A 23400-nucleotide genomic window follows, 5' to 3' on the forward strand; every position below is an offset into this window, starting at 1 on the left:
GTTGATCCTGGCCCTCTGAGTTCAGTTGTGATAGTACAGCCCCTAGCCCTAATTCAGAAGCATGTGTTTAAACAATGAATTTTCTGGAGTAGTTTGGGCTCTTTAAGGCAGGTGCAGAGCACATTGCCTGCGTAAGCTCCTCAAAAGCTTTCTGACAGCTAGCTGTACACAATACCTTTTTAGGCATTTTCTTACTGGTGCGGTCATTAAGAGGTGCTGCAATGGAGCCATAGTTCTTAATGAACCTCCTGTAATACCCAGTGAGACCTAAGAAGGCTCTGACCTGGGTCTGAGTAGTAGGGGGAGCTCAGTCCATAATGGTCTCAATCTTTTCCTATAGTGGTGCAATCAGTTCTCCACCTACTAGGTGGCCCAGATAAACCACTTTCCCATGCCATATCTGGCACTTTGAAGCCTTTATAGTTAGGCCTCCAAAACTTTCCAGAGGTGGACCAGGTGATCCTCCCAGGTGGAGCTAAAGACAGCAATATCGTCCAAATATGCTGCACTAAAAGCTTCCAAACCTTGGAGGACTGTATTCACCTGCCTCTGAAAAGTGGCAGGTGCATTTTTCAAACAAAAGTCCATAACTGTGGATTGATAATGCCCTCCTATGGTTGAAAATGCAGTTTTTGCTTTAGCATCTTCTGACATTTTGAGCTGCCAATACCCTGCAGTCGAATCAAAAGTGCTTAGATACTTGGCAGATGCCAATGTATCTATTAGCTCATCTGCCCTGGGTATAGGGTGAGCATCTGTTTTGGTTTCTGTATTGAGACCCATATAGTCCACACAAAACCGCGTTTCTCTCTTTCCTTCTTTGCTATGTGGTTTGGGGACAAGCACCACTGGGCTGGCCCGGGGGCTATCAGAAGGCTCAATAACTCCAAAGTCTAACATTTTCTGAACTTCAGCTTTTATGTCTCTAACATGGTCAGGTTGCCTATAAATTTTACTTTTGACAGGTAAACTGTCTCCAGTGTCCATTGTATGCTCACGCCAAGTAGTTGTACCAGGTGTGAGGGAGAAGAGTTCAGAAAACTGATTAAGGAGATTTTTACAGTCTTCCTTCTGCTTCAGTGTTGGAGAAGAGATCAGGGAGAGGGTCAGTCTCTTCTTCCTGTGCCTCATCTGTAGCCATGAGCAGGGTTAAGTCAGCCCTGTCATAGTAAGGCTTTAGGCGATTGACATGAAGTACCCTAATGGGGCTTCTGGCAGTGCCCAGGTCCAGCAGGTAGGTGACCTCACATTTCTTTTCTACAATTAGATGGGGTCCACTCCATTTGTCCTGGAGTGCTCTTGGGGCCACAGCCTCCAATACCCACACCTTCTGCCCTGGGTGGTACTCTGTCAGGACAGCCTTCTGGTCAAAGCATTGCTTTAGGAGCTCTTGGCTGCCCTGAAGGTTTTTGCTGGCCTTTTTCATGTACTCAGCCATTCTACTTCTCAAGCCAAGTAAATAATCCACAATGTGTTGTTTGGAGCTTTTAAAGGTTGTTCCCAACCCTCCTTAACAAGAGCAAGGGGACCTATAACAGGGTGGCCAAATAGGAGTTCAAAGGGGCTGTAGCCCACTCCTTTTTGAGGTACCTCCCTGTAGGTGAAAAAGAGGCATGGTAATAGGACATCCCATCTACTTCTGAGTTTTTCAGAGAGTCCCATAATCATACCTTTGAGAGTTTTATTAAACCTCTCAACCAGTCCATTAGTTTGTGGATGATAAGGGGTGGTGAACTTGTAGGTAATACCACACTCCTTCCACATTGCTTTTAGGTATGCAGACATGAAGTTACTACTTCTGTCTGACACCACTTCCTTAGGGAAACCCACCCTGGAAAAGATTCCCAGGAGGGCTTTTGCCACTGCATGAGCTGTAGTGGTCCTTAAGGGGATAGCTTCTGGATACCTTGTGACATGGTCCACCACCAGAAGGATACATCTATTGCCAGAAGGTGTTGGAGGGTCAAGGGCATCAACAATATCAACCCCTACCCTTTCAAAGGGCACCCCAACCACTGGCAGTGGCATTAAGGTGGCCTTTGGGGTGCCGCCAGTCTTGCCACTGGCTTGGCAGGTGACACAGGAGCGACAAAACTCCTTTGTATCTTCTGAAATATGGGGCCTGTGAAAATGTGGAACAAGTCTATCCCATGTTTTACTCTGGCCTAAATGCCCAGCTAAAGGGATGTCATGAGCCAGAGTCAGGAGGAATTCCCTGTACTGAAGGGGGATGACCAATCTTCTGGTGGCACCAGGTTTAGGGTCCCTTGCTTCAGTATTAAGGAGATTATTCTCCCAATAAACTCTGTGTGTCTCAATGACATCACAATTTTGCTGTTTGACAGCTTGCTGTCTGAGGCCCTCCAATGTGGGACAGGTTTGCTGTGCCACACTCAGCTCTTCCCTGGCAGGCCCCCCTGCACCCAAAAGCTCAGCTGTGTCAGCTTTCAGCTCCTCTGGTGTAGGTTCCGCACAGGGAGAGAATTCTGCTTTCTCAAAAGGGGAATAATCTGTGGAGGGAGGGATAGTGGACAAGGGTTTGCCCTTCTTAACCCTAGTTTTTGGGAGCACTTGGTCCATTGTTCCAGGATCCAAGTTTCCCTGTCCTCTTTGCTTCTTGGCCTGAGCCCTGGTAAGAGCAAAGGTATGCCAAGGAATGTCCAGCATTGCTGCATGGGCCTCCAACTCCACTTCAGCCTAGCTGAAGTCTTCAAATCATTGCCTAGCAGACATTCTATAGGTAAATCAGTGGCTACCACAACTTTCTTTGGACCAGTAAACCCCCCCCGTTGAGATTCACAACAGCCATAGGGTGGCTTACAGTGTTGCTATGGGTGTCTGTCACTTGGTACTGGTGACCAAGTAGGTGCTGCTCAGGGGCAACCAGTTTTTCCATCACCATTGTGACACTGGCACCTGTGTCCCTGTAGGCCTCAACCTGAACCCCATTAATCAGGGGTAGCTGCTTGCACTTATCCATATTAAGGGGACAAGCAACTAAATTGGCTAGGTCAATGCCACCATCAGAGACTAAAACAGCCTCAGTGATCTCCCTAACTAGACCAACCTCCAACTACATTACCAATGGTGAGCCCGGCTACACCCTTTGTTTGGCTATTAGTAGTGTTTTTCCCACTACCACTGCTATTACTAGGGGCACTAGTGGTTGCAGTTGGGATTGTGGTGGTGGGAGGTTTGGCGTTTTTCTTTGGACAATGACTGTCAGCTGCCCAATGGCCTTTGGCTCTACACAAGTAACACCAAGGTTTCTTATCTTTGTGAGAATAGGATTTGGACCCACCACCCCCAGAGGATTTTTGTGGGCCTGATGAAGACTCTGATGATTTTTTACCTTGTCCCCACCCTTGTCATGTGCCTTACCATCCTTCCTCTTGCCATCCTTTCAACCCCCTGTATTACCTTTTCTGCTCACCCTTGTTCTGACCCATTTGTCTGCCTTCTTTCCCAATTCCTGGGGAGAGGTCAGATCTGAGCCAACACGATACTGATGCAATACGTCAGACACACAATTATTCAAAATATGCTCTCTCAGAATCAAGTTATTCAGGCTTTCATAGTCAGTCACCTTACTGCCATTTAACCAACTTTCTAGGTCCTTCACAGAACAGTCTACAAAGTCTGTCCAGTCCTGTGATGACTCCTTTCTGGTCTCTCTGAACTTAAGTTTATACTGTTCAGTGGTTAAGCTGAGACAATCCAAGAGTATACATTTAAGAACTTGGTAATTATCTTCATCATCCTCTCTAAAAATAAGGAGTCTGTCTCTCCCCTTGCCAGAGAAGGATAACCAAAGAATAGCAGCCCACTGTACATGAGGGACCCTGTGAACTTTACAGGCCCTCTCAAGTGCAGCAAATCACTTGTAGATGTCATCACCATCCTTGTAAGGAGGGAAAACATTGTGCAGATTTCTAGAATCAAATGAAGGGTCCCTAACATTTGTATTTTTAAAACTGCTGCTGCCACCATGGGGAACTAACCCCAAACCCTGCCTCTCTTTCTCCACAGTCAGGGATTCTCTGTCTAAGGCCAACTGTTGCTGGATTAGCCTCAGTCTGGCCTCCTCTAACGTCAGCTTTCTGAGTTCCCTATTTAGGGACTGGTGCTCAGGGTTAGAATTATGTGAAGCCACTGAAACAGAGGTAACATGAGAGTGTGCAGAGGCAGACCTATCTCTAACAGGGGCCACTCTAGTGACCTGGCCTCTAGGGGTGAAGGAAGCCCTACATGTGTGTGAACCCTTCCCACTACCAGTTATACTAGGTTGTCTATTGACAGATAGATCTGTGGAAGGACCCTCCCAAGGATTGTCAGTTTTCTCCTCTAAGCCTTCCTGGTTGGAATCATCCTCTACCTCTTCCCCTGTCTGATCTGGACCAGTGCTGAGCCCCTGGTCATCTTGGAGGAGAAGATTTAAGAGGAACTCCTAATTGGGGTTCTCCCCAATCCCGAAACTTCTTTCAATACAGAGACCCCTCAAACTTTTAAAGTTAAGGCTTTCATATGTTGTTTTCACAACTCGAGGGGTAACTTCTACATTACTTCTATATTAAAAGAGAAAAGAAAGTTTGGGAAAGTGAGAAAAAAGTTAGTAGAATAACAGCTAACTTTTTAGAGAAAACTTTTCAAGACTTTGTAAAGCTTTTGCAAAGTTTAAATAACTTTTAGAAAGTTAGAAAATTACTTCTAGGTATATACTATGCATGCTCTAAGTAATGGAGCAAGCTTTTCTTGTGAAAAGCACCAGTAACAAAAGTGGTAAAGCAATTGCAAGTACTTATCCCACCGCTGCACCACCAATGTAGGAGGCTGGCCTGGTTTGCAGTGGGTACCTTGGGTACTTACACCTTATACCAGGACCAGTTATCCCTTATTAGTGAAGTAGTAGTGTTCTACCAGCTTAGGCTGATAGAGGTAGCTATAGCAGAGCAGCTTAGGCTAAACTAGGAGACATGCAAAGCTCATGCAACACCACTTATAGTTACACAGTACTTATACACAAGTAAAGACAATACTCAGTGTTACTAAAAATAAAGGTATTTATTTGGGTGACACAGTACCAAAAATATCTTAGAGACAATACTCCTTCTGGAGGTAAGTATTATACACAATATATACACTAAACGCCAAAATTAGACAAGTAAATAGTCATAGAAAATGCAAACAATAGGAAATGCTGCAGAAAGCAATGGGAGAAAATAGGTCTAGGGGCAACACAAACCATATACTAAGAAAGTGGACTGCGAATCACAAATTCCTCCCTAGACAAGTGTAGTGTGTGCAGAATCACTGGGAGAGTAAGAATACAGTAAAGGTAAGTAAATTACCCCACTCCAGAGCCCAGAAAGGCAGGAGTAAAGTACTGCAAGTTTCCTTAGGACACACTACACCTCGTGATATGGATTATTGCAGTTACCAACCAAGTCTGCAAGGAACAGCTGCTGGATTCCTGGACCTGAAGATCTGCAAAAGAAGGGGACCAAGTCCAGAAGTCGAAAGAAGGTCCAGGATGGACAGGAGCCCCTCCCAACCCATAAGAGGGTGTAAAAGAAGAGTCCCGGGTTAGTCGAAGACTGCAGGAATGCACCCTCGGAACATGCCAGCAGGTTCCTGCATGATGCAAAAGATGTCCCACAACATCAAGATGGATGCAGATGTGTTTTCGTGTTGGAAGTCGCCAACAAGCCTTGGTTACGACAAATATGCATTTTGCATCAAAATGGCATGGCTGGATCCAGGAGGGACCTGGATGCCTCAACTCTTTGTGAGGAGGAAGAGGGGGCTCTCAGCACTTTAGAGAGCCCTCAGGATGCCAGGCAGCACCCACGGGAGTCCCAGGACACAGGGACAAAGGAGGTGCATAATGTGGTTGGTGCAGAACAACAAAGGAAGATCCCATGCCACCGGAAAACAACTCAGCTAGTTGAGCGTCGCATGATGGAGTGCTGGGGACCTGGGCCAGGCTGTGCACAAAGGAATTTTGCAAATAGTGCACAGAGGCCTCAGGAGGTGAAGAAGATGCAGAACACAGGGGTACCATCGCTCTCACGGAAGGCAAGGTCTTACCTCCTCCAAATTACGTCAGCAGGACCTCAGGACAGTCTATGTCGATGGGGTCCAACCTCTGTGTTCTTAGGAGCATGCTCGTTGCTGTTATCGGAGTCCAAAGATATCAGTCATTGTCTTGGAAGGTGCCTGCTTGAGCAGGGGAGTGACTCCATCACCCCACTGGAGATTTCTTCCTGGGACCAGAAGTTTTCAGGGAATCCATAGGCCAAACAATGCTGATGCCTACCTTTTCAAAGGGGGTGCAAATGAGGTGTAGTGGTTCCAGGGGAGCTTTTATCTTCTTCCCTGTCTTCCCACTGGCCTGGCAGGTCACACAGGTCCTGTCAATCAATCAATCAATCAATCAATCAATCAGTATTTGTAGAGTGCAGCACTGTCTCCCCTGAGGGTATCTGAGCGCTGGTGTGTGAGGTCTCCATCAAAAAGGCAGATCTTGAGTTTCTTTCTTAAGTCTGTGGGGGAAGGTCCTGTTCGAAGGTGAGGGGGACAGGTCATTCAGGTCTTTTGCCGTTATGTAGGATAAGGAGTGACTACCGCTGTGGCAGAGGACTTGTAAGGAGCGCAGGTGCCTCATGGGTTAATGGAAGTTCAGTTAATGGTTGATGTGGGCCAGTCTTTGATCGTTTAAGGCTTTGTAGGCATGCAGGAGGATCTTGAACTGGCATCTCTTCTGAATGGGGAGCCAGTGGAGGTTTCTGAGGCGGGGTGATGTGGGTCTGTTTGGGGAGATCCAGGATGAGTCTGGCTAGAGCGTTGTAGGAAGGTTGCTTTCTTCTAGCATGGTTACCCCATTTTTGGCCTGTTTGTCAGTGTGTTTTTACTGTCTCACTGGGATCCTGCTAGTCAGGACCCCAGTACTCATAGTTCCCCGGGCCAGACAGTACCCCTGTGCATCACATCCTCTGAAGCTCCTTGGGCTTCTGTGCACTTCTTCCAAACGTTCTTCGTGCACAGTGTAGCCCAAGTCCCCAGCACTCAATCCTGTGACGCTCAGCTCCCAGAGTTGTTCTCCGGCGGCGTGGGATCCCTTTGTGTAGTGCTGTGACGACCGCACTTTGCAACTCCTTTGTCCCCATGTTCTGGGACTCCCGTGGGTACTGCCTGGTCTTCTGAGGGCACTCTGTAGTGCTGAGAGCCCCATCTGTCTCCTCAGTCTGAGCTGAGACCCCCAGGTCCCTCCTGGGTCCGGGCAGCTCCTCTTTGATGCGAAACGTGTTCTTGCGTGAACCAAGGCTTGCTGGCGGAATCAAGTGATGTAAACAGCCTGCATCCAATGACTCGATGTGGGACTTCTCCTGCACCACGCAGGAACCCACAGCTATCTTCTTTGGTGCATTTCTGTACTTTTCATCCAAATGGAGAACCCACTTCTGCACCTTCTTCCAGGTTGGCAGGGGCTCCTGTTCTTTCTGGACTCTTCATCGACTTCTGGACTTGGTCTCCTCTCTCCACAGCTCTTCAGGTCCAGGAATCCATCGTTGGTTCCTTGCATAATCCTTCACCACGACTTCTAGGGGTTTCTGAGGAAACTTGCTGTACTTTACTCCTGTTTTCCTGTGCTCTGGGGTGGGGTATTTTACTTACCTTTGGTGTTTTCTTACACTCCCAGCACCCCTCTACACACTACACTTGCCTAGGGAGGAATTTGTCATTCGCATTCCACTATTTTAGCATATGGTTTGTGTTGCACCTAGGCCTATTGCAACTTATTGTGTTTTTCACTGTTTGCACTATTTTCTTACTGTGTACTTACCTGATTTTGGTTACTAGTGTATATATTGTGTATAATACTTACCTCCAGTAGGAGTATTGCCTCTAAAATATTTTTGGCCTTGTGTCACTAAAATAAAGTACCTTTATTTTCGTTAACACTGAGTATTGTCTTTTATTGTGTGTAAGTACTGTGTGACTATAGTGGTATTGCAAGAGCTTTACATGTCTCATAGTTCAGCCTTGGCTGCTCTGCTACAGCTACCTCTGGACAGCCTAAGCTGCTAGACACTGCCTATATTTCACTAAGGTGGATCACTGGACCTGGTATAAGGTATAAGTACCTCTGGTACCCACTACAAACCAGGCCAGCTTCTCACAAGCGTTCTGTAGGGTCTGGAGTTTTTGGTATAGTTGGGTGGCGATGCCAGAGTAGAGAGCCTTGCCATAGTTGAGGTAACTGGTGATGAGGGCCTGGGTGAAGGTCTTTCTGGTGTCAACTGTGATCCATCTGAAGATCCTGCAGAGCATGCAGAGGGTGTGGAAGCAGGAGGAAGTAGCAGCATTGATTTGTTGCTTCATGGGCAGTTCACTGACGAGGATGATGCCGAGGTTGTGTGCGTGGTCTGTTGTCATCGGTTTGGGTACGAGTTTGGCTGGCCATCAGCTGTGGTCCCAGATGGATGTGTTTCTCCCAAAGATCAGTACTTCTGTCTTGTCCGAGTTGAGTTTAAGGCAGTTGGCTCTCATCCAGTTGGCTACCTCAGTCAGAGCGTTGCAGAAGTTTGTTCAGGTGATGGTGGGGTCTTCGGTGAGCAAGAGGATGAGGTGTGTGATGTCTGCATATGATATGATCTTGGCCTTGGGATCTGACGATGTCTGCGAGGGGGGTCATGAAGGTGTTGAACGTTGTGGGGCTGAGCGATGATCCCTAGGGTATGCTGCATATGATTTTCTTAGGTTCGTAGGTGAAGGGGGCACCTGAATGCTCTGTGTGTCCTGTAAGGAAGGAGGAGATGCATTTGAGGGTGTTCTCCTGTATGCCAATGTTTTAGAGCCTGTTCATGAGGCTGTAGTGGGATACAGTGTTGAAAGCAGCTGAGAGGTCAAGGAGGATCAGAGCAGCAGTCTCCCCACGGTCAAGGAGGGTTCTGATGTCATCTTGGCTTCTTTGATGCGCAGGTGGTAGTTGTTGAGGGCTGCTTTGTGGGCAGCTCTGTCAGAGGGGTTCCTGGTGCAGCGCTAACATTTCTTGAGTCAGTGGCAGTTGCGCTTGGTGGTTCTGGGCTCTGGAGTGTACCAGCTGGCTTGTCTTGAGGTTTTGTTTATTGGGCAGCTCTGTTGGTGCATTTGGTGATCCAGGTGGAGAAGCATGGATGGCCTGTTTTACGTCTGATGAAACTTCATGCTGGGTGGTGCTGAGGGCCGGAGTCCACTATGTCTCTGTTACCTTGCCCCAGTTGCGGTGAGTGGACCTGTGGTGTTTGGTGATGGTGTGCTGTCCGCAGGAGATGGTGAAGTAAAGGATGGAGTGGTTGGACCAAGTGAGTTCTGTAACATGATTGCATTTGACTCTGTTGGTAGTGGGAAGATGGGGTTGAGTGTGTGTCCGGCTTTGTGAATGAGATCAGTTACCAGTTGGGTGAGGCCAATGTTGTACATGTTCTCCATGACAGTGGTGGTGTTGGCATTGTTGGGGTTGTCGATGTGGAAGTTGATGTCGCTGAGTAGAATGTAGTGATTGGAGTCGATGGCTAGAGAGGCGATGAAGTTGGAGGTGGTGTCGCAGAAGGCCAGTCAAGGTCCTGGGGTCTGTTTTTGAGGGTATCTCTTTTCGTTGTCTTGGTGTTGGTATGAATTGGAAGCTGCAGTGTTCCATGTGAGGTGTGGGGTTGTCATCTGTGTCAATACAATGGAGGATTTCTTTGACGATGATGGTGATGCCTCTGCCGTGTTTGTTGGAGTGATCTCAGTGTATCGTCTTGTAACCATTGGGTGTTGAGCTGGCGATGTCATGGTTTGTGGAGGGGCTTGGAGCAGTATGCACTGAAGCGGATACCGGTTGTTTGTGGTCATGTGTGGACAGGCGGTCCTCTATTGCAGGAGAAGCGACTTTGTAGGCAGGTAAAGGGTACTTTGGTTACTCAAGAAGAGGAGGTGCAGCAGTTGCTGTAATGGCATCCGGGGTCCAGGTTCTGGAGTTCCTCGACGGGTATCTGTGGAAGGCGGGAGGGCCAGGGTTCCTGGTACTGGGCATGGTCCATGCACTGATGGGCACAGACTTCTGTGTGCCTTTGGTGTGCCAGCGGTGCACCCACTGGGCATGTCCACTGCGCGAGCATGCTGTGGCCTCCATTAAGTAGGTCCTGGGGGAGGGAGGGGTGCTGGGGGACAGGAGGCAGGTGGAAGGAACCAGTGGGAAGTTGGTGGGAGGCGGGCATGAGAGTGAGGTAAGAACAGGGCAACAGTAAATGAGCAAAGAGACTAAGAGGCAAACAGCAGAAAGGCAAAAAAGGCAGACAAAGGTCACAAAGGTAAACAGAAGGCACAAAAACAATAGAGATGAAAAGGACACGAAGAAAGAAACTGGTAGACAGACAGCAAAAAGGACAAAAAGGTACAAAAAGAGCAACATAGACAAACAAGCAGATAAGGACAATGACAAGGCATCAGGAGAGATTAGCATAGAAGTGGAATGCACAGCAGTGTCAAAAGATCTGTTGCAGGGGGAGCTGGCACAGAAACCTGTTCCCGATCCTGCAGAACGTATCAGAGGAAGTCCTGATCTTAGCCCATTAAAAGTGGGAGACAAACCTTGCAAAAGTCTTGTCTTGATCCAAATGTCCTGCCAGAGAAATCTTTTGAGCCAGATCCAGTAGGAAGGCTCTCTAGCCCTAGGGACCATAAGAGCCCTTGTTGTCCCATGCACAGGAACTTTAGGCTCACTGTAAAAGAGGTTGTCCTCCCAGTAAATGTGATAGCTCCCGGAGACATCACCTGCTGCTTGGGCTTCGGCCTGTTTCTTCATGTTCTCAAGGGTTGGGTGCTCCCTCTGTGCCCTACAGAAATCCTCCTTGGTGGATCCTCCTTTTTACATGCCAATTAGCAGATATAGGCAGGTCCCCAAGGGGAGCAGTGCTCTCCTCAGTGGACTCCACGGCGGCCACCACAGGTGCCCAATTCATCTCACTGGGGGTACACTCAGGGACTGGTTTCCCATGCCCTCTGCCCTTCCCCATTTTAGCAGTTACTGGGCCATTGTTCCAGGCTCCATTTCTTCCTGACTCCCCTCCAGCGCAGCCATGGACCTTCTTGCACGGATCCAGTCAGAAAGAGGGAAAGAAATCTGTCATTGGGGACCTGTTTATCAGGGACCCCAGTACACTTTCAGTCAAAATTGCACCAGAAACCAGGGAAACAGATGGGGGTTGGGGGTAACCATGTCAAAAGAGGCACTTTCCTACATGACCCCCTCCCACATAAAAAAGGATTAAGCTAACCCTTCCCAGGGGAGTCTTCTTCTAAGTGGAAGAACCTGGTAAGACCATCTGCATTGGCATGATCAGTCTGCTGTTGGTCAGAGACAGTGTCTGAAAAGACAACTCCGTCAACTGAGACATCTTTGGGAATGCTGGAGAGGAGATCAGGGAGGGGCTCACTCTCATTTTCCTTTCCCTCATCTGTGACCATGAGCATGGTCAGCTCAGCTCTGTCATGCAAGTATTTCAGGCTATTTACATAGATTAACCACTCCTGCAACTGCCAAAGTCAACCAAATAGGTGAATTTCCCTTTCTTTTCTAGGGTCCACTCCACTTATATTGGAGGGCCCTAGGGGTCACAGGCTCAAGCACCCATAGCTTCTACCCAGGTTGGTATACAACTAGTGCAGCTTTTTGGTCAAACCAGAGCTTCTGGAGCTTTTGGCTGGCCTCAAGGTTTTTGTTTGCTTTTTTCATGTACTCAGCCATCCTTGAACGAAAACCAAGCACCTACTCCACTATGTCCTGCTTAGGCTCTCTGGGAGGTCTCTCCCATCCTTCCTAAAGTGGTCCCCTAAGAGGACACCCAAACAAAAGTTCAAACGGGGAGATCCCCACTCCCTTCTGTGGCACTTTCCTATAGGTGAAAAGCAAGAAAGGAAGTAGGACATACAATTTCCTTCTAGGTTTTTCAGGGAGCCCACAATCATGCCTTCGAGAGTCATGGTAAACTTCTCAACAAGACCATTGCAGTGGGGGTGATATGGGGTAATGAACTTGTAGGTCACTCCACTCAGCCCACATATGCTTCAGGTAGCCAGACATGAAGTTTGTATCTCTGTCTGGCACCACCTTTTTGAGCTATAGAAAAAAATCCTAACACATGTTTTTGCAGTTCTAACTGAAGTAAGTTTTTACTGTTAAGCTACAGTGAACTACCCAGGGCCCTAACAGTTACTTTTAGGAATTTAGACAAATACCCAATTCAAAATGCAATTTAACTAAAGGAAATTTGGGGATTTACTCATGTAGTCACCTATTGACCAAGTATTATCAGCAAATGCAAAGTCACAGACCCCACCATTGTTCCATGAATCTAGAAAGCGGGCTCTCTATACTGTAATAAAATGAAGTACACTGTGCAGAGAGTCTAGTTAATCCCCAAAGATGCGCACAGGAAGAAATAGATAGGTCTAGAGATCTATTTGTGGTAGTGTGGGTGAATAGGTAGGCTTATCAAGGAGTTGCTATCTAATGGAGACAGGGAGTATATGCTGCAGCGCTGCTTACAGGTGAGTAAAGAAGAGTGTCAGGGGTTGATCTCCTGGTGGTGAGTTAAGTACAAGGGGGGGTCAAAAGGCAGCACCAAACTTCCACCCTCAGCAGCACAGGGACGGCCGGGTGCAGAGTGCTAACACAGCGTTGGGCGCCCAATGTTATTCAATGGCGGGGATCACTTTCAGTAACGGGCTGCAGGCTTAGGCCAGGAGGCCGGGAGGGGTCAACCCACAGCTCCCCAGGTAAGTTGAGATGCCAGGTGTTGTAGGGCCACCAACAGTTCAGCTCTCCAAGGCCCAGGGGCTCCGGGTGCAAGGGAGTCTTTAGGCATCGGTATCAGCTTACCAGGCAGGTCGTGGTCAAGGTGAGCCCTCGGATTTAGGCTGCAGGTGTCGCTGGTGAGTATGGCAGGGGTCAGCCTAGGGTGGACTCTTGGTCAAAAGCGCTGGGGAACCTTCACTGGACAGATGGGCCACTTGCACTAGGGCCAGGGGTGTCAGATGCAGTGGTCACTTCTGGTGTCGGGTTTCACGGTTCTCAGGCAGGCTTCCTCTTCTTTGAAGAATGTTTCTTCTGTACAAGTCCACTGTCCACGAGAATTTTTGGTCTTTTTTGAAGGCAGGTAGCCCTCCCAAGGTCAGTAGGGCTGGGGCCAAGTCAATTTGTGTCTTCAATCTTCTCTGTTGGCGATGGGTCTGGTTCTTCTTAGGTTGCAGGTTGATTAAAGGGTTCAGGGGTGCCCCTTAAATGCTGAATTTAGGGGTGTTACAGGGAGTGCCAGGTGATAGCCAATGGGCTACTCACCTTTAGAATGACTACACCCTTTCTATGACCACTTCCTTTGGGAAGTGGCATAGCCCAACCCTATTGGCCTAATTCCTTCCATGCAAGATGGAGGAATTTAAAAAGTAGTTTCCACTTCAGCTCGTCCACCCTAGGGGTAGGGCTGGCATGAAGTGGGCACTCCTACTAATATACTTAATTTTTCCATCAGTCATGCCGCCAAAAGTGGGGTCAGGAACTAGGGGTCGATCTCCTCCACCATTTGGAGAGGCCTGGGCTGCATTTCAAAGGTGGCAAGACCTTTGAAGCTCTTTGTTCTGAGCCCTGGAGAGCATTGGCTCTCACCTCGGGGAGCAGAACTTTGTCTAAGGTGGCTCTACTGGTTTGGACCAGCCAGTGACCACGCTAGGATTTGGTAGGTTTTGCAGGGGGCACCTTTAAGGGGCACTCTGAGTGTGGGTATGAATAAATCCATCATTTGATTCAGTGAGGGTTTATTAATACTAGATGTTATATACCAAATATCCCTATGGTCAGTGAAGCCATCATGTGGCTGTGGACCTCGTAGTGACCAGTATCCAGCACATGTACTTGATATTGCTTCACTGCTTACTTACTATGTCTCAGAAGTGACAAAGACATAACAGGGGCATATCTGCTCATGCATGTATGCCCTCACATGTAATATAATGCAACCTGCCGTTAGGGTTGGAAAGCCTGCAGAGGGGTGACTTACATATATTGCATGCAGTGTATGGTGACAGGGCACCCACGCTGTGTGCCATGTCGTGTTTTCATTTTGGGTCTGCACCAAGACACAGCTTGCAAAGGCAGTACTGGGTGCACTTAGGTGAGAGGATCCCTGAGGGTGACATAATCTGTGCTGCAGCCCTCAGGGTACCCCATAACCTAGGTACCAGAATTACCAATTACTACGGGCTTAAAGTGCCAACTAAAGGTAAAAATGACTGTCCAGTTTTAGGGAAAGAGATCTGGCACTGGGGACCTGTTTAGCAGGGACCCAGTCCATTTTCAGTCGAAATTGCACCAGAAACCAGGCAAAAAGCGGGGGAACGGTGCCCATGTCAAAAGAGGCACTATCCTACAAGTTTAATTTCCTTCCAGATAGAGGACTCAAGATCATTATCCACCAAACAGTCCGCAGTCATGGCAGGGCTCACAGCAACCTTCAGAAGTCCTGCAACATGCCCCTACTCAAATGGAACAATGGCCACAGAATATTGGCCCTCTCTGTTGTCAGCCACCATAACTTGGTAGAATGCATGGGGGATCACTGCTCTGGGGACAACAGCTGACTCCTTATTCTTGGCATGGTTACCTCTATTTTCTGCCTGATGTCAGTGTGTTTCACTGTGTCACTGGGATCCTGCTAACCAGGACACCAGAGATTATGCTCTCTCTCCCTTAATTTTGGTTGTTGGTTACTGTTATCACATTATTTCACCTACAATTGGCATACTGGTGCCCCCTTATAAGTCCCTAGTATATGCTACCTAGGTACCCAGGGCATTGTGGGTTCCAGGGGATCCCTATGGGCTGCAGCATATATTTTGCCACCCATAGGGAGCCCATGCAAAGGCTTCTGCAGGACTGTCATTGCAGCCTGCGAGAAAAGGCCCAAGTACCCTTTCACTGCCATTTACACTACACCAGGTCACTTATAAGTCACCCCTATAGCAGGCCCTCCAGCCCTTCAAAGTACCTGTGTGTGAGGGCACCCCTGCATTAGCAGAGGTGCCCCTACAACTTCCAGGACCATTTTTCCGGACTATGTGAGTGCGGGGGATTCAATTTTACACGAGTAATGGACATAGGTCACTACCTATGTACAGCCACATAATGATGACTCCAAACATAGGCATGTTTGGTATCAAACATGTTGGAATCATACCCCAAGGCTTTTGCAAGCATTGGTTGTATGATCCCATGCACCCTGGAGGCTCCTTAGAGGGCCCCGGGTATAGCCATTTCAGCCTTCAGAGGTTTTCCAGGCAGCCCCAGCTGCTGCCACTCACAGACAGGTTTCTGCCCTCCTGTTGCTTGAGAAGCTCAAACGCAGGAAGGGAGAACAAAGGATTTCTTTTGGGAGAGGGGTGTTACACACGCTCCCTTTGGAAATAGGTGTTACAGGCTGGTGAGGGGTAGCCTCCTCAAGCCACTGGAAATGCTTTGAAGGTTACATTTGGTGCCCTCCTTGCATAAACCAGTCTACACTGCTCTGGCGCGAAACTGGACAATGGAAAGGGGAGTGACCACCCCCCTGTCCATCACTACCCCAGGGCTGGTGCTCAGAGCTCCTCCAGAGGGTCCCTGGGTTTTGCCATCTTGGATTCAAGGTTGGCAGGGATCTCTGGGAGCATCTGAGTGGCCAGTGCCAGCAGGTGACGTCAGAGCCCTCCCCTGATAGGTGCTTACCTGGTTAGGTGATCTATCCCCCTCTCAGGGCTATTTAGAGTCTCTTCTTTGGGTGGTTCCTCAGATTCGGATTGCAAGACTCCAGCAGGAATCCTCTGCATCCTCCACTTCAACTTCTCACTGAAGAAACTGCATCTGGACCCTCCAGGAACTCTACAAGCTGCAATAAAGAAGCAAGACATCTTCTGCAACATTGTATCTCCAGCTCCTGCCAGCAACTGCAACTGTTTCCCGGTTGTGCATCCTCTGAAGACAGCCCATCTTCAGCCTGCATCAGAAGAGTGAAGGAATCTCCCTTGGGGTGACAGAGTCACTCCCCTGCTTCTGCAGGCACCAACTGCAACGACAACCGGCTGCGTGGACCCTCTCTGCTGCTGAGCTGCGTGGATCCTGCATCATGGGTGGTGGACTGAAGTGGTCCTGATGGTCCTCTCTTCCAACTGTCCAACTTTGGTGGAGGTAAGAGCTTGCCTTCCCATGCAAGACAGTACTGCCTTGGACCGCGTATTTTGCAACTACCAGGGCTTGTTGGCATCCTTCCTCCAAGTTCTTCATGCATCTTGTAGCTCCGGCCCCCAGTACTCTGTCTTGTGACGCACAGCTTCCTGAGTGGTTCTCCGGTGGCGTGGGAGCCTTTGTCGTAGTGCTGAGTGGGCCTCTTCTGCAACTTTCTTTTCCCTGTGCTGTGGGACTCCTTTGTGACCTGCTGGCCTTCTGTGGGCTCTCTGAGTTGCTGAGAGCCCCCTTTGACTCCCCTTCCTGGGTAGAGTCCACATGGTCCTTCCTGGTCCCAGGCAGTGCCTTTTTCCGCTAACCACAAGCTTTGCGTGTGCCAAGGCTTGTTGGCGGACTCCGGCGACGCAAACCCAACTGTAATCCTCCATTTGGCTTGGGACAAAACTTGCATCCTCCCGGAACTCAACTTCGTCTTCTTGGGTACAGTGCTGACTTTTCTTTCACACTGGTGGTTCTCCTTTTGCACCTTCATCCGGGTTAGAAGGGACTCCTGCTCCTCCTGGACTCTTCTGTGCTTCTTGGACTTGATCCCCTTCTTCCACAGGTCTTCTTGTCCAGGAATCCACTGTTGGTGTCTTGCAGTCACTTCTGGTTCTTGCATAATTCTTCTTCTCGTTTCTGTGTGTTCTGGGAAAGTTACTGTGATTTACTCCTGCTTTCCTGGTCACTGGGGTGTGTTCTAGTACTTACATTTGGGGTTTTCAAGTACTCCCAGCACCCCTCTACACACTACACTTGCCTAGGTGGGGGACCGACTTTCACATTCCACTTTCTTAGTACATGGTTCGTGCTCCCTCTAGGCCCTAACTAGATTTTCACCAATTGCACTGTTTTGTAACTGTTTTTATGCCTATTTCTGCATACTAGTATATATAATTTGTGTATTGCTTACCTCCTAAGGGAGTACAGTCTCTATGGTATTTTTGGTATTTGGGTCACCAAAATAAAGTACCTTTATTTTTGTAATGCTGAGTATTTTCTTTCATGTGTGTGAGTACTGTGTGACTACAGTGGTATTGCATGAGCTTTGCATGTCTCCTAGATAAGCCTTGGCTGCTCATCCACAGCTACCTCTAGAGAGCCTGGCTTCTAGACACTGTCTACATTTCACTAATAAGGGATAACTGGACCTGGTATAAGGTGTAAGTACTATAGGTACCCACTACAAACCAGGCCAACCTCCTACACTTACCATAGTCATACTGACACCTGTGTCCTTCACAGCCTCAATACCTTTCCCATTGATGAAGACCCATTACCTATACTTGGTAGTATTTGATGGCACATGGACCTTAGGAATCATCTCTCTGTCACCCAGGGACCCTAGGGTAACCCCACTAAACACCCCCATTAACTGGAAAAAAAACTCCTCCTCCCAGGACTACATTAGCCACCCCTGGGTTCCTACCTTCGGTGGGAGGGTGTGCTCTTTTTGTACACTTTGGGTCCCCCTTGTAGTGGCCATACTCACCACACTCATAGCACTTGGGAGTGTTAGGCTGCTGACTTTTGTCAGGGTAGTTTTGCTTCTGGTGGCAAGAATTGGGAATGAGAACCAGACTCTTTCCCCTGTGAGTAGTTTTGGGGGCCCTTTGAGAACTCATTCTTTTTCTCTCTTCCTCTTTCATCTGTTGGGAACCCTGACCATCCTTTTGAGGGTCTCCCTAGATACCTTCTACGACACTGAGGTGCTGACCCAGATGTCGCCTCCTCAGCAAGCTTCCTGGAGTCAGTAAGCTTGTTATCAACCAGGTATTGGCGTAGCTCTGGAAAACAAATATCAAGCATTGGCTCATTTAAAATCAAGTTGTACAGCCCTGTTCAGTCATCAACCAGCCCTTCAGTACCTCACTGGCATAATTAAATAAATCCACACGTTTGTGATGGCTGCCCCTGAATCTGAGCCTATACCTCTCAGGGGTCAGTTCACACCTGTTGACTAAGATGGCCTTCACTGTAGTGCAGCATGTCTGGTCCTCTATCTCTAGTGTAAGGAGTGTGTCCTTCCCTGCCGTGTGCCTATATCTCCATAGACTACCACCCCAGAACTCCTATGGGACATTGTGCACTCTCAGAGCCCCTTTATAGGCTGCAAATCATTTGCTTATGTCATCCACCGCCACATAACTGGGCACCACACTACAGGTATGCTGCCACCACTGCTGTTGTTGCTGGACCCCACTTGGAGGGCTCTAATATCCAGCTCTCTGAGGCTTAGCTGACGGGCCATCTTCCTTTCATCCATGGCCATCCTCTTCTCCTCAAGAGCTTTCTCCTTTTCAAACTTAGAAAGGGCAAGACTCCATGCCCTTCTCCATCTTGGCAAGCTCTAGCCAGAGTTTCCTCTCCTCCCTCCTTCCTGTTAGCTCCTCTATGGACCGGCTCCTTGAAGACACACAGCTGTCTGCTATAGAGCAGACTTTCAGTCCTGGGAGAAGGCTACTTCCCCCCCTCACCCCTGTAGGCTGCATACAGGATCCCCTGTCAGGTCCTCCTCTGATCCATCCTAAGACATAGAACCCTGATCATTCACTTATCCTTCAGGCTGGTCTTCTGCCCATGCTCTCACGGCTTTAGCACTCTGCCTTCTTTGCACTTCCCTTGTTAAACACCCTCTCCCCTGCCAGAACCCCTTGAGCTAGGACTCGGTGGAGGTCTAGAGGTTGGCAAGCTCGAATTCCATATTTCCAGGCAGGACCACAGACATAGCAGAGAAAATGGGACTTGGGCAAAAAGGACTTTGGAAAAATCAAAAGATGTCATATCAGGGAAAAATGAAAATTAAAAAATGCCAATTAGTATAAGACAGCCAAAAGTTTTGCCAAGCAGGGGGATTAGATTTAAATTGGACTTAATCCAGTGTTGTAATGAACACTGAGTTACTATATGGTATTGCACAAACACAAGTCCTATCCTTACTGCTGATCATCAATGTTAGAAATTGGGTCTCTGATTGGCAGATGTATGCACCCTGTCCAAGAAGGGACAGCAGTCATGTTAAGTCAGATGCACATGCTAAATGTACCTCTGGTAGGTTGCTGTAGGACAGTCAGGCTAAACCTAAGAGGTAATGTGTGAAATATGTGTGCAACACACACACAGTAACACAGTGAAAATACCACAAAAAGACTCCACACAGGTTTAGAAAAATAGAGAATATTTATCTGAGTAGAACAAGACCAAAACCACAAAAAATCCAATCAGTAGAAGTTGAGATATTAATTTTTAAACATTAAGGGGGTCATTCTGACCCTACCACAGGAGCACCGCCAACAGGCTGGCGGTGCTCCCACGAGCATTCTGACCGCGGCGGTTCAGCCGCGGTCAGAAGCGGAAAGTCGGCGGTCTCCCGCCGACTTCCCGCTGCTCGGGGGAATCCTCCATGGCGGCGGAGCGTGCTCCGCCGCCATGGGGATTCTGACACCCCCTACCGCCATCCTGTTCCTGGCGGGTCTCCCGCCAGGAACAGGATGGCGGTAGGGGGTGCCGCGGGGCCCCTGGGGGCCCCTGCAGTGCCCATGCCCGTAAGAGGGCCCCACTGTGTATTTCAGTGTCTGCAATGCAGACACTGAAATACGCGACGGGTGCAAACTGCACCCGTCGCACCCCTGCAACTACGCCGGCTCAATTCTGAGCCGGCGTCCTCGTTGCAGGGGCATTTCCTCTGGGCCGGCGGGCGCTCTTTTGGAGAGCGCCCGCCGGCCCAGAGGAAATGTCTGAATAGCCGCCGCGGTCTTTTGACCGCGGTGCGGTCATTTGGCGGCTCCCTCCAGGCGGGCGGCTCCCGCCGCCCGCCAGGCTCAGAATGAGCCCCTAAATGTGAAATAGTGCTTAGAAGTCACTAGCGGTCAAACGGTTACTTGAGGTCACGAGGGACTGGTGCAAATCCAAAGTTCAGGCCAACCGCAATGGAGCGTAGGCTGGATACAGGACCCAGACAGGTCCCATTAACAAAGTACTTTGGATGGAGCTTTAGTTGACGTTGAGAATATGCTGCGCCACCACTGAGCCACACAAAGGGGGTCCTGCGTTGTCGTTGAGCTCTAATGAAGTCAATGCAATGCGTTGTTGAGCTGCGCCTACCATTGTCGTCGAGCCTCACAGGCTGTGACTCCGATGTCATCGACCAGCCTCTGCAACGGTGTCAAAGAGTGATGCAGTTGAATTTTACAGGCACTTGAGACAATGCGTCCGGTTTAAAAGGAACAAGCTGCAGAACCCACTTCTGAGGCCCAAGACGGGAGAGGGGCACCTCAGGCAAGGGTAGGACTCAGAGATGGCTGAGTCCAGCAACACTAGAAGAGTTGCAGGCAGTCACTGATGTCCCTGGACAACCCAGCAAGCCCTTGGAGTCACTCTAGGTCAGCAGGGTGGGCCCAGTCCTTGGCCACAGCAGGTCAGAGCTCAGCAGGGCAGCACAGCAAAGTAGAGAAACAGTTCCTTGGAACAGTCAGTCCAGGCAGAGCAGCAATCCTTACAGCACAGCAGTCTCTACTCCAGCAGAGTTCTTCATAAGTCCAGTAATGATCTGATTTCAGGGGCCAGAGCCCCAGTACTTATACCCAAAATTTCCTTTGAGGTAGGGGTGACTTCACAGCAGCTTCTTGACGTGCACAGGTCCCCCTTTCATCCCAGCTCTGGATCCGGACTATCAGTTGGGGGTAAATCAGTTCTTTGAGTGGGGCTCAAGCCACTACCCTTTGAAGTGTAAGGGTGAACCCTTCCCATCCTCCCTGTCCAGGAAGACCCATCAGTATACAGATGAATGCAGGTGCAGTTGAGTGTCCTGTATTGTGGCTGTCTGGAGGGAAAACACAAATGTAGCTGTCACACAGCCCAATGCAGACATGTATTGGAGACAAGCATTCAGGCACATAGAGCAGTGAAAGCAGAGAAATGCCCACTTTCTAAAGTGGCAGTTCTAAAATATTAATAATAGATCTGACTTCACCAGTAAAGAGGATTTATCATTACCTTTCCAATAATATGAAACATGATATAGCTACTTGATCAGGAATTACAGCTTAAATGTATATTAAGAACTTCCCAATGCTGGCCTATGAGAGTAGTAGGCCTCACAGTAATGAAAAATGACTTTGGGAGTTCTTTATTACCAGGACATGTAAAACTTATAAGTACATGTCCTGCCTTTAACTTGCATAGCACCCTGCCAATGGACTACCCAGGGCCTACCTTAGGGGTGACTTGTATGTAATAAATGGGGAGTTTAAGGCTTTGTACGAGGTTTTAAAGGCCAAGTTGAAGTGGCAGTGAAACTGAATACACAGGCTCTGTAATGTCAGGCCTGAAAAATGTTTACAGGGCTTCTTGAGTGGGTGGCACAATCAGTGCTGCAAGCCTATTTAATGTACGGCCCTGGGTATATGTTATACCACTTTACAAGGGACTTACAAATAAATTAAATATGCCAATTGTGCAAACACCAATATTACCATGTTTAGGGAATAAGCACATGCAGTTTAGCATTGTTTAGCAGTGGTTGAGTCCTAAGACAGACTACCCTGTGAGGTTAGAGCTGGGAGGGGTGTCAAGCTGCATTGCCTCCAAGATGACGGCACTGCCATTAATGATGGGGCGGAGGAGCTGTGGGACAGCTTCTGCCCCCCTAACTGTGGGTGTATGCTTCGCTCTACTGGCCAAGTAGCGGATGAGGGCGCGGCTGCCTCGGACTCAGCTCTGACTGATCCCATTCCCGGGCTTTGCATGGAGATCGCGTGCGACACCTGGAGGTGTGGAGGTGTTTTAAGGAGCCCGGGCTTGCAACACTTCACCGCATTGAGGACTACCCATGAGACTGGAGAGTCCCCAGAGATGGCGGTGGCTGCTGCCTGCCGGTACGGTGGGGTCAACATGAGTTTCTGAGGGCCCTATGAAAAGACTAGAGCCAGATGTGCAGGGTCCATTTCAGTGGCTTGCCCCCCCCCCCAGAGACATAAGTGCATTTCTCAGGGGGTAATATATGTTGGTACTTCTCAGGTTTACATGCCCTACATTCGCCATTGACAAATCGGGGGTGAGACTGAGGTGCCATTGATATGGGTGGAGACATCCCTCTTCCCCAGGCCTCTCCGCCTTTTGTGATCCTCGGGTTGCTACACAGGGACTATTCATACAACGTCGAGGGACACTTGACACTAATTAATGAGTCTGGATTCCTTGTGAATTACTTCATACTGGTCACGAAGAGGCTGCATCTGGCAATAATCTTAAAAGATTCATATCTGGATACAGTGCTGAATGAGCACATGGGAACAGGCGCTGAACAGATTATTCTGACACCTCTTCAGGCCTTGACTTGAGCGGTCTTCAAAGCAACATCTAACTCTGTGAGGTACTCAATGCATGCCTCCCTAAGGGAACCACAGATATGGTGGTATGGACAGACTAGTTCCCGGTGCGGCTTGTGGCAGGGTGCCAGCTGTTCTTTTGAAGTAATAGCCTTTGCAGATTTGCTACCTGCAATCTTACCCATCAGCATTAACAGTGTTTCTCCTCCTGGTTGTCAACTGCTTGTGACAACCCTCACTTCCTCACGGGGTGACTGGGAGGTCCAGTTTGATGCTAGAGTGAGCCTTGTGACTTGTGGACACAATAACCTCCCAGCCACCAGTCAAACACCCCGCTGCCACGAAACAAAGCACCATGGATCAATACAAACAGCTCAGAGGTGCCGTGCAGTCTCCTGGAAGTGGTGGCCCAGCAGCATCAACACCAGATAATGTGGCTGCTGGAAATTGGGCTATTAGTTGTGTGGCTAGCACAAATAATAGTTTCGCAATTTTCCTCAGTGGGACCCAGACACCCTATTATAGCTCTTGACTCTCACAGGGTAGTAAGGGGGAGCAGTCTAGAGCCTACTGAAGGGAGGTGGTGTGGGGAGGAATCACCAGTCACTGGCACGCAGTATTGACACTCAATGAATTATTTTCCAGTCAGTACTTTTTCTTTAGAAAAGGAGAAGTGCACACACCACTAAATACTATGCAATAATTTACAAATATACATTGGTAGATGGAACATACTATAGCTTACATTTCGCAACCACTGGTGACCCCCTAGAGGGGTCATGCAAGCATATCAAGTGT

Source organism: Pleurodeles waltl, chromosome 12, assembly GCF_031143425.1.
Source record: "Pleurodeles waltl isolate 20211129_DDA chromosome 12, aPleWal1.hap1.20221129, whole genome shotgun sequence".
NCBI lineage: Eukaryota > Metazoa > Chordata > Amphibia > Caudata > Salamandridae > Pleurodeles > Pleurodeles waltl.